This window comes from Apium graveolens, chromosome 11, assembly GCF_009905375.1.
Source record: "Apium graveolens cultivar Ventura chromosome 11, ASM990537v1, whole genome shotgun sequence".
NCBI classification, from domain to species: Eukaryota; Viridiplantae; Streptophyta; class Magnoliopsida; order Apiales; family Apiaceae; genus Apium; species Apium graveolens.
Window position 1 is genome coordinate 50,906,218 of NC_133657.1, and position 11,153 is coordinate 50,917,370.

Below are 11,153 nucleotides of genomic sequence, written 5' to 3' on the forward strand. Positions count from 1 at the left end.
CTCCTGCTAGCTCGATCCAACTCAAACTGGAACCTTAGCCCGCATTTTGGACTGAGGAACTTCTCTATCAACCATATCCTTTTTAACTGTAAAATATATAAAAAGTTTCGCAAGAGTGAGCTAACTAGCTCAGCAAGTCACAATAACGATATCTGAGGTTAAACAATGATCAAATGAGATGATTCAGAGGAATCAAGTTTCTTTTTTAACTAGTCATTAGAATTGGATATTCATTTTAAGTTTTAAAAACCAAGGTTAGGCTGCTGATCAGTCACGCACTAACCCCGAGCAAGCACACAGCACTTCTCTAATTAGTGGATCCAAGGCACACATTGGCCTAACTTGACCATTGGTATGGTCTGACCACGAATCTGGTCCACATATATAAAAATTATCCAATCCTAAAGCAGTTCAATATGGTAAACAATATAATTCGATAAAACAAGATCATAATCAACGATGGATAAACACTTGAATAAAAATGTAAGGAAACTCATGGATATCTCAAGGGTATTTCAGGGTATGTATAAGAAACGGTTTTCCGTTTGTACAAGCATCAGGTATTAATTCAGCAATGATTTTTCAAGGTATAGTTCTTTGATGTTATAAGGATTGGTTGGGATATAAAAGTTTCTGTGTTTTCAAACAATTTTCTTCCAGTGTTTGGTGTTTGGTAATTAAACATTTAGGGAGTAGTATCATATCTGTGTGGTTTGGTATTTTAGGTATCCATACGATTTAGTCCTTGGGATTTCTTAAATAGTGTATCAACAAAGGATGGTTTACAAAGCATAAGGTTTACGGCTCAAGATCAAGAAAGAATCAGGGTTCAAGGGTAAATAGTTTAAAGCACATGCAATATACAACATGAGTTATGTTTAATAATAGCAACATGTTACGAAACAGTTTGAAAACACTGGTAATATATCTTGAAGAAAAGTTCAGAAATACTTGCCTTACAGGCTTTATAACTATTACTAATCAATTCTGAGCCGACTCTATCGCTCGGCTTTAACGTGCAAGTCACTAGATTCCATTGGATTTGACTTTGATACTCAAGTCTTTCTGTTGAAACTCTACTGAGCTCGTCGACTCACCACTAGGTTATCTTTAGTCCAACGTCCACTTTCAGGTTCCTGACTATAACCTACAGGATCGAAATACCCTACGTTAGACGTCTAGGTATGCTTGACATATCCTTGATACTAATTCTCACCCAACGATATTCAAACCCGACTCGTAATTATTCATATTAGAATAACACAGATAACAATTAGGGTTCACATTCTCGAAATCGATCCAGTGTTTGTTTTTACAAAATACGTATACTCGTCATTTTACGAAATTAGGGTTACTGTGTTTTGGACAAAACATACAACACAACATACAATCAGGTTCTGTATAAAATAAACATATATGTATTTACTTATACTCGCTCGATGTTCCGATAATCCTTGGATACGTTCCCGTATTTAAGTAATTCAGTTTCCGAAAATCGGGCAGCGTCTCCTTTGTTTATCGGACTACCCGTCGAAACATTAATCGACGTCAATTCAACAACAACAATCCAATTTAAAACACGATAACCAATCACAACTCGCAAATTCCAATCACCGATACAATTTAGTAATCACAACCAACTTAACCATCACGATTCAATATTTGCTAATTAACTATTTTGATCCAGAATAAAAACACAATACGACTTTTATTTATTAAAAAGAATATTAGGTTTCAGAATCGTGTCATCACCGTCCACCGTTGACTCACCGAAGTTCACCGTCAACGGCGGTAAAATTACGGGTACCCGATAAATTTCGGGTTTCCAAAGTAATTTCACCGATTACAAAATAAATTCCCGCACGAATTATAATATCACGAAATCAGTCAACAATATTCCTGCACAGAACAATGAGAATTTCAAAATAATTGAACCAAGCACAAACAGGAACCAAAAACACAGAACCTTCCTGCACGCGCTCACGCGCAAAAATAGAAAGGAAAAGAACACAACAGCGAATCACCAGAGACGGAAACGGAGGCCAGAAATCCAGCCACCACCGACATACACTCACACACACAGCAACACACACTTAATCACACACATATATACTGAATATACATATGTATTTATACAAAATGGGAGTAACAGGATGCCAAGTCGGAGGTAATTAACCGGAAACGAACCGGAATTTAAAGGAACAAGACGGCAACGCAACGCCGACGAACAGCCGGACTAACGAAGCGGCGAAATCGCCGGAAAGCGGAGCATCAGAAAAGGGAAATCACCAGAAAGCGAGAAACAGAGGGGAGGGGATGTGAGAGATTAACCGGTGAGAGAGAGAAGTGAGGTCGAGAGAGATGAGACGAGAGGAGAGTGAGGAAGAGGATTGCTCCTGTTGTCCTATTTCTTTCTTTTTCTTTTTTTTTTATTTATTTTATTTCTCAGCTGTACAAAGCAATACAGTACACCTGATAGTACAATTAGTAGTACAATTCCTGTTATTTAAACGCGTATTATTGGATAATTACGAAAATTCTGAGACCCGGTTTATCTCGAAATTCGAATTTAACGGACCGAGGTGCACGTAAAATAACTTCAGAAAATTATGAAAATCGCCTTAAAAGGTTACAAATATCCCGAAGTTTATAAAAACATAAATTTTGTAATTTTAAAACAATTTCTAAAATACACTTTATGCCCGCTTTTATCAATTAAACGAATCAACGCGCGGGTAAAATTAATCCCAAAAATTCCCAAAACAATTTTAAAATTCCCGAAATATTCCCAACTTCAATAAATATGAGTTTCATAATTTTTGAAGAGTTCTTGAATTAAATATGGATTTTACAAATAAAAGCATTCAGAAAATCATTTAAAGATAAATAATTAATAAAATATTGATTTCTCAATTTTATAAAATCCTAAAAATAATTATTGAAATTATAAAATTGTAAAAATAATTTTAGAGACACTTTAAATATTTATACAAATAAAGTTGCATTAAATCCACTTTAAAAGTGGAACAATTCAATACAATTCCTTAATTAATCACGCGAACAACCCGGTACATCATAAATCACACCTAGATAATAATCAAACAACACATGTCAGTCAAAACCAATACACATATTTTATTAAATAATTTCCATAATAATCACATATTTAAATAATTCGAAAATACACGGGTCGTTATATCCTTCCCCCCTTAAAAAGATTCTGTCCTCAGAATCTGGTCTAGTTACACAAGTGAAGATATTTGTCAAGCATATCTGACTCTAGTTTCCAAGTAGACTCTTCTACTCGAGGATTTCAAACGTACTTACTATAGATATACACTCATTTTCAATGACTTGCCTTTAACGATCAAGAATTTAGATCGATCACTATATACAAAACAAACTTGGACAAGAGCCCATTGGTTCCTAATCACTCACTTAATTCAAATCAGATACTTAACGCTTTAACATTAACAGGCTAAACACACTATATGTGCACACTGTTATGACGGTAACGTCAACTCATGAATAACTTTATCTATATTTATCAATACTTCGAATGGTTCACTAATTTTAGGACTTGACACGTCCCTTCTACTTAGACTTATGCAGTCTCTTTCAAGATGAAACTGGTATTAACACTACCGGTCCTATTTCTATACTCATATTCTCTCTCGATACAATTTCGCCTTCTTTCTTTGTCTACTTCTAGCTGCTTCAATCAATATCACTACGCTCTTGATGTGCCGATTTAACTTTGTTAGATATATTTGATAATGTCATGGCTAATATGTTTTATGTTTAGCTTTCAGAATTTTACGTGAACAGGATAAATCAGTACTTAACTGTTGATCAGTACTTATACTGGAAGTCATGACTTGAGGATATCAGTACTTATATTATCAGGAGATAATCATCAGAAGATAGATATCAGAACTTAAGTGCTGAAGGACAATCAGATAAGGACAGTAGCTGATTAAAGGAAAGAAGATCGAGATAAACATAAGAAGAGATATGCGTGAAGAAGGAATTCTGTAAAGAATGGAATACTTGGAAGAAAAGATATCTGATTGATATATTTTAGGAAGCAGAATTATATTCCATATCAATTAGCGATTATCTTGTAACTGTGTAGTATATAAACACAGACATAGGGTTTACACTACAAGTGTTATCATTATTAGAAAAGATTATTCATTGTAACCCTTGCAGCTCTCGTGATATTTGTTCATCACTGAGAGGTAACAGTTCCATACTGTAACAGAGTTTATTGTTTCAATAAAGTTTGTTTTCTGTTACTTAAGTTCTTAAAGTTCGATTTTGAGTGTACTATACACTGTATTCACCCCCTCTACAGTGTGTGTGTGTGACCTAACAATTGGTATCAGAGCCTATCTGTTAACATACATACAGTTAAAGATCCAAACATAATCATGTAGGACATAGAAACTCCAACTAAGCCTACCACAACTGAGGAACCACCAAAGACACAAATTCAGAGTCGGTATGAGACCATCAGAGTCCCCATACTGAGACCATCTGAATATCCCATATGGAAGGTAAGGATGACCATGTTCCTGGAAGCAACAGATCCAGAATACCTTGATAGAATCAAGGAAGGTCCTCACAAACCAACCAAACTCGCTGTTGCAGTTGCAGGTGAAGCAGCAAAGACCGTACCAAAGGAGAAGAGTGATTATACTGCTGAGGACATAGCATCAATTGCTAAGGATGCTAAGGTACGACACTTACTGCATAGTGCCATTGATAATGTAATGTCAAACAGGGTAATCAATTGCAAGACTGCTAAGGAGATATGGGATGCTCTGGAAACAAGGTGTCAGGGAACTGACATAATTAAGAAGAACAGGAAGACAATACTCACTCAAGAGTATGAACACTTTGACTCAAAGACTAATGAGTCATTGAATGATTTATATGATAGATTTGTCAAACTTTTGAATGATTTGTCATTGGTTGATAAAGAGTATGATCTTGAAGATTCAAACCTTAAGTTCCTGTTAGCTCTTCCTGAATGCTGGGATTTAAAGGCAACGACAATAAGAGATAATTACAATCTTGATGAAACAACTCTTGACGAAATCTATGGAATGCTCAAGACTCATGAGCTGGAGATGGAACAAAGAAGCAAGAGGAAAGGAGGAAAGTCAAGGACAGTTGCTCTTAAGGCTGAAGAAGAATTCCCCAAAGCAGCTTCCTCAAAGAAAGACAAGGGTAAAGCTCTTTTCATAAAGTCTGATACTGAGTCATCAAGTTCTGAGAGTGATGATGACTCAAATTCTGAAAGCTTGCCTGAGACTGATGTTGATGAGGAGATGATGAAGCTGTGTGCTCTTATGGTGAAAGGAATCACAAAGATTGCATACAGGAAGTTCAGGAAGGGAAAGAAGTTTTCCAGGAAAAGCATAAGTTCTGATAAGAAGAATTTCAGAAGATCTGAAGGCAGAGGAGGAAAGTCTGACATAGGAGATTACACCAATGTTAAATGCTATAACTGTGGTGAGAAAGGCCACATATCTCCTGACTACAAGAAGGTAAAGGGTGACAAAGGCAAGGCTCTTGTCACAAAGCAGAAAAGCTGGACAGACACCTCAGACTCTGAAAGTGAGGAGAACTATGCATTAATGGCAAATGCTGATAAAGAAAGTGCTGAGAGCAGTTCTGAAGCTGCTGAAACAAAGGTACCTCAGACTACTTATGCTTTTCATACTGATGATATTAATGAGTTGAGAAGATATCTTAAAACCATGTTTGTTAGCTATAGAGATCAAACTTTAACATGTGAAAGATTAACTTCTGAAAATCTTGCATTTAAGAAAAGGAATGATTTCTTAGAAAAAGAGTTAGTCATGTTCCATCAAACTCAGAAGGATAGAGATGATGCTTTTTATGTTAGGAATGAAGTGCTAAAATTTATTGAATCTCTAAAAACTGAGTTAGAAAAGGAAAGAGAGATTATCAGGACTTGGACTAACTCTGGCAAAACAACTCAAAATTTGCTAAGTAGTGGAAACTGGAAAGAGGGCTTAGGTTATGGAGAAGATAAGAATGATAAAGGAACTGAAGAAATTAAGCCTGTTGTTAAGCAAAAGCCAAAGTTTAAACCTGTTAAGTTTGTAACTGTAAAGTCTGAAAATGAGAAATCAGAAGTTAAAGAGGAATTAACTTATGACAAACTAAAACAGGAAAAGATAGCTGAAGTGAACATAGGCTTAATGACAAAGAAGCAGCTTAAGCATAAGCTGAAAGATGTCAAGAATGCAAACAAGGTAAAATCACCTAGGAAAAATAGGAATGGAAAGGAAGGTGTGAATAAAAGCAATGATTATAAACCTGTTCCTGATGCTCCTAGGAAAACATATCATAACTGTGGAAGTTCTAACCATCTGGCTTCTTTTTGCAGGAAGAATAAGAATATTAACTCCTTACCTTCAAAATCAGGAGTTAAGAGTCAGTCTGTTAGATACAAACCATAAAATCCTTGTTTTCATTGTGGTAGTTTATGGCATTCCATTTATACTTGTAAGGAATATCATAGTTTGTACTATGATTATTATCAAATAAAACCTTCTTTGAAGAAAGTTTCCATTGTTCCTTCTAGTGTAAATTCTGATTCAAAGTCTGATAGTGTAAGTTCTGATAAGAAAAATGTTAACATAAACTCTGATGCTAAATCCGCTGTAAATGTTAACAAACTTAATAAGGCCAAAGGATCCAAGCAAGTCTGGGTCCTTAAAACTAATAATTAGTGGTCTTTGTGATTGCAGGGCACCAGGAAAAATATTCTAATTCTGGACAGTGGATGTTCAGGACATATGACTGGAAATAAGGCCCTGCTATCAGACTTTGTGGAGAAAGCTGACCCAAGTGTTTCTTATGGAGATGACAACATTGGAAAAACATTGGGATATGGCAATATCAATCTTGGAAATATCATAATTAAACAAGTAGCTCTGGTCTCAGGACTTAAACACAACCTACTGAGTATAAGTCAAATCTGTGACAGAGGTTATCATGTTGATTTCTTTGAAGAACACTGTGAAATTGTGAGTAAATCTAAAGGCAAAGTTGTTCTGAAAGGATACAGACGTGGTAACATTTATGAAGCTAAGCTTTCAACAAGTACTGATGGTTCTGCAATCTGTCTGTTAAGTAGAGCATCAATTGAAGAAAGCTGGAATTGGCATAAGAAACTCTCTCATTTAAATTTCAACAATATAAATGAACTGGTCAAGAAAGATCTTGTGAGAGGATTGCCAAACACAGTATTTGCTCCTGATGGTCTTTGTGATTCATGTCAGAAAGCCAAACAAAGAAAATCTTCATTCAAGAGCAAGACTGAATCATCAATTCTTGAGCCTTATCATCTTATACATATTGATCTATTTGGTCCAGTAAATGTCATGTCTATTACAAAGAAGAAGTATGCGTTGGTCATAGTGGATGAGTTCACCAGATACACATGGGTGTATTTCTTGCACACAAAAAGTGAAACTGCATCTATCTTGATTGATCATGTCAAACAGCTGGATAAAATGGTCAAAGATTCTGTGAAAATTTTAAGGAGTGATAATGGCACTGAGTTCAAGAATTTGATAATGGAAGAGTTCTGCAAAAGCCATGGAATAAAGCAGGAATTTTCTGCTCCTGGAACTCCACAGCAAAATGGAGTTGTTGAAAGGAAGAATATAACTCTCATTGAAGCTGCACGTATAATGCTTGAAGAAGCAAAGCTTCCAACCTATTTCTGGGCTGAAGCTGTGCAGACTGCTTGTTTTACTCAAAATGCAACACTCATTAACAAGCATGGAAAAACACCATATGAGATGGTGAAGAAAAAGAAGCCAAATCTGAAATATTTTTATGTATTTGGATGCAAGTGTTTTGTTCTCAAGACTCATCCTGAACAGCTATCAAAGTTTGATCTAAAAGCTGATGAAGGAATCTTTGTTGGATATCCACTTTCCACAAAAGCCTTCAGAGTCTATAATTTGAGAACAAAAGTGGTCATGGAATCTATCAATGTCTCTTTTGATGACAAGAAGATCACTGGTCTTAAAGATTTCATTGACCATGATCAGCTGAGATTTGAAAATGAAGACTCATATTCTGATACTGAAAATCCTGACAGTCTAAGTCCTGATATTGCAAACTCTGATGGATTAAACTCTGATATTATTGAAACTGTGGTGACTACGTTAAAGGAAGATGCACCTATGCAGGGGGAGCATACTCAAGATCCTACCACATCTCAAGAAACATCAGAACATGCATCTGGCTCTTCAAGTTCTGATTCGTCAAGTTCTGATAAGCCAAGTTCTGATAGTGCTGAAAATCTAAATACTGAAGAATCCAACTCAGAGAGCATAGTTTCAGGGGGAGCATCAGAAAATGAAAATGAAGATAGCATGGATCATGGGGGAGCATCCAGTTCTAGAGAAAACCTTCCATCTGCAAGGAAGTGGACAAAATCACATACACCTGATTTGATAATTGGAAATCCTGATGCAGGTGTCAGAACTAGAACAAGTACTTCAAATGAGTGTCTTTACAATTCTTTTCTCTCTCAGACTGAGCCAAAGAAAGTGGAAGAAGCTCTTCAAGATGCTGATTGGGTGCAAGCAATGCAGGAAGAGTTGAATGAATTTGAAAGAAACAAAGTCTGGACCCTAGTGCCAAGACCAAAGAATAGATCTGTTGTTGGTACAAAGTGGGTATTCAGAAACAAAACTGACAGTGATGGCATAATTACAAGGAATAAGGCAAGGCTGGTTGCAAAAGGATATTCTCAACATGAGGGAATTGATTATGATGAAACATTTGCACCAGTTGCTAGGTTAGAAGCCATAAGGATATTTTTGGCTTATGCTGCTCACAAAAAGTTTACTGTCTTTCAAATGGATGTGAAAAGTGCTTTTGTCAATGGAGAATTGGAGGAAGAGGTATATGTTGAACAACCTCCAGGTTTTGTAGATACCAAACATCCAGATTATGTCTACAGGCTTGATAAAGCACTTTATGGACTTAAGCAAGCTCCTAGAGCATGGTATGAGACTTTAGCTCAGTTTCTTCTGGAAAGTGGATTCAACAGAGGGACAATAGACAAAACACTGTTCTACCTCAACCATGGAAAGGACTTACTTCTGGTCCAGATTTATGTTGATGATATCATTTTTGGATCTACAAATGATAAACTTTGCAAGAAGTTTGCCAAACTAATGCAGTCAAGATATCAGATGAGTATGATGGGGGAACTTAGCTATTTTCTGGGCCTTGAAGTCAAGCAGAATGAGGAAGGCACTTTTATTTGTCAAACCAAGTACACCAGAAACTTGCTAAAGAAATTTGGAATGCAAGATTGTTCAAGTGCATCCACTCCAATGGCCCCTGCGACAAAACTGGATAAGGATACCGGTAAATCAGTAGATATTACTGACTACAGAGGTATGATTGGCTCTCTACTCTATCTAACTACTAGTAGACCTGATATCATGTATGCTACCTGTCTTTGTGCAAGATTTCAAGCAGATCCAAGAGAACCTCACTTAACAGCTGTAAAAAGAATCTTTAAGTATCTTAAAGAAACAGCTGCTCTGGGATTATGGTATCCTAGAGAATCAGATTTTAAACTAATAGGTTACTCAGATGCAGATTTTGCAGGTTGCAAAATTGACAGGAAAAGCACAAGTGGAAGCTGCCAATTTCTTGGAGGCAGATTGGTTTCTTGGTACAGCAAGAAACAAAAGTCAATTTCCACATCAACTGCAGAAGCAGAGTATATTGCTGCAGAAAGCTGTTGTGCACAGATTCGTTGGATGAAGAATCAGTTACTGGATTATGGGTTAACATATTTCAAAATCCCTATTTACTGTGATAATCAAAGTGCTATTGCTATGACAAGTAATCCAGTTCAACACTCAATGACAAAGCACATCAGCATCAGGTACCACTTCATCAGGGAACATGTGGATGAAGGTACAGTGGAATTGCATTTTGTTCCCACAGATCAATAATTGGCAGATATCTTCACAAAACCATTATGTGAAGCTACTTTTACAAGATTGGTAAATGAACTTGGAATGGTTTTAGGTTCTTTCTCTAAATCTGCTTAGACTTGTTCTATGTTATCAGACTTTATGCTCAGTATTTACAGAATTAATCTCATTGTATATTCTGTGCTTAATTGATAAATGTCTTTAAGTACTGACTGTTGTCTGATATATGTTTCTAAACTCTGATAAGTGATATGTTTGTTCTAGTACCTATTCAATCCTATGAGGATAACTGTGCTAGATAACTGACCTAATAGTCTTTAATAAATAAATGATTCCATGTAAGAAGTAATTATTTCGGTGGAAATCTTATGACACTAGCAAATTCTGATAATTGAGCTTAGTTAAGTTTACTTTGTATATCTTATTACTAAGTCACAAATTAGAATAATGCTACTCATCTGTTAAGTTCTGATACTAGTAAAATTGCTGAATGTACTAAGTGCTGATAAACCTCACTTATCAAAAGAAAAAGCAAAAAGATCAAAGAATAAAATCAGGTACTCCTTTGAGATCTAGAGTAAAAATGTGGAAGGGACGACCCAAGTGCATTGCTGGTATTAAGTAAATATGCATTAGAAAAGCAAAATATTTTCTTGGTGACTTTTCACACTCTATGATTACTGGAGAAATACTCTGAAAATAGCATAAATTCTGATAAACAGTCGTGACTCACTTACACTGAGAAGCCACTGTAAAATAGAATTGCAAAAGATGCATAAAATTAGCACAAAACAGTTGAGATGGACTCAAGCATGAACTCATTCATCAGTAGGTTTCAGGATAATGACAGATCTTTAGCAAAATTTTAGTTATGCCTTATTTCTAAGATGTACTGAAGTGAATCAGACTTTACTCTTTGTCTGTTTTTAGCTTAATGCACACACTAATCACTCCATCTGAATGATGAAAATTTTTGTGGTGGTCTATGTTATTTTAGATAAACAGTCATTGTGTCATTATTGCACAAATTCTGAGGACAAGTTCTAAGTTACACGTTCTGATGATTAAGTTCTGACGTCCATAACTCAGAACTTGTATGAGTATTTACTAAGATGGGCATTCCTTTTTCGAGTTAAG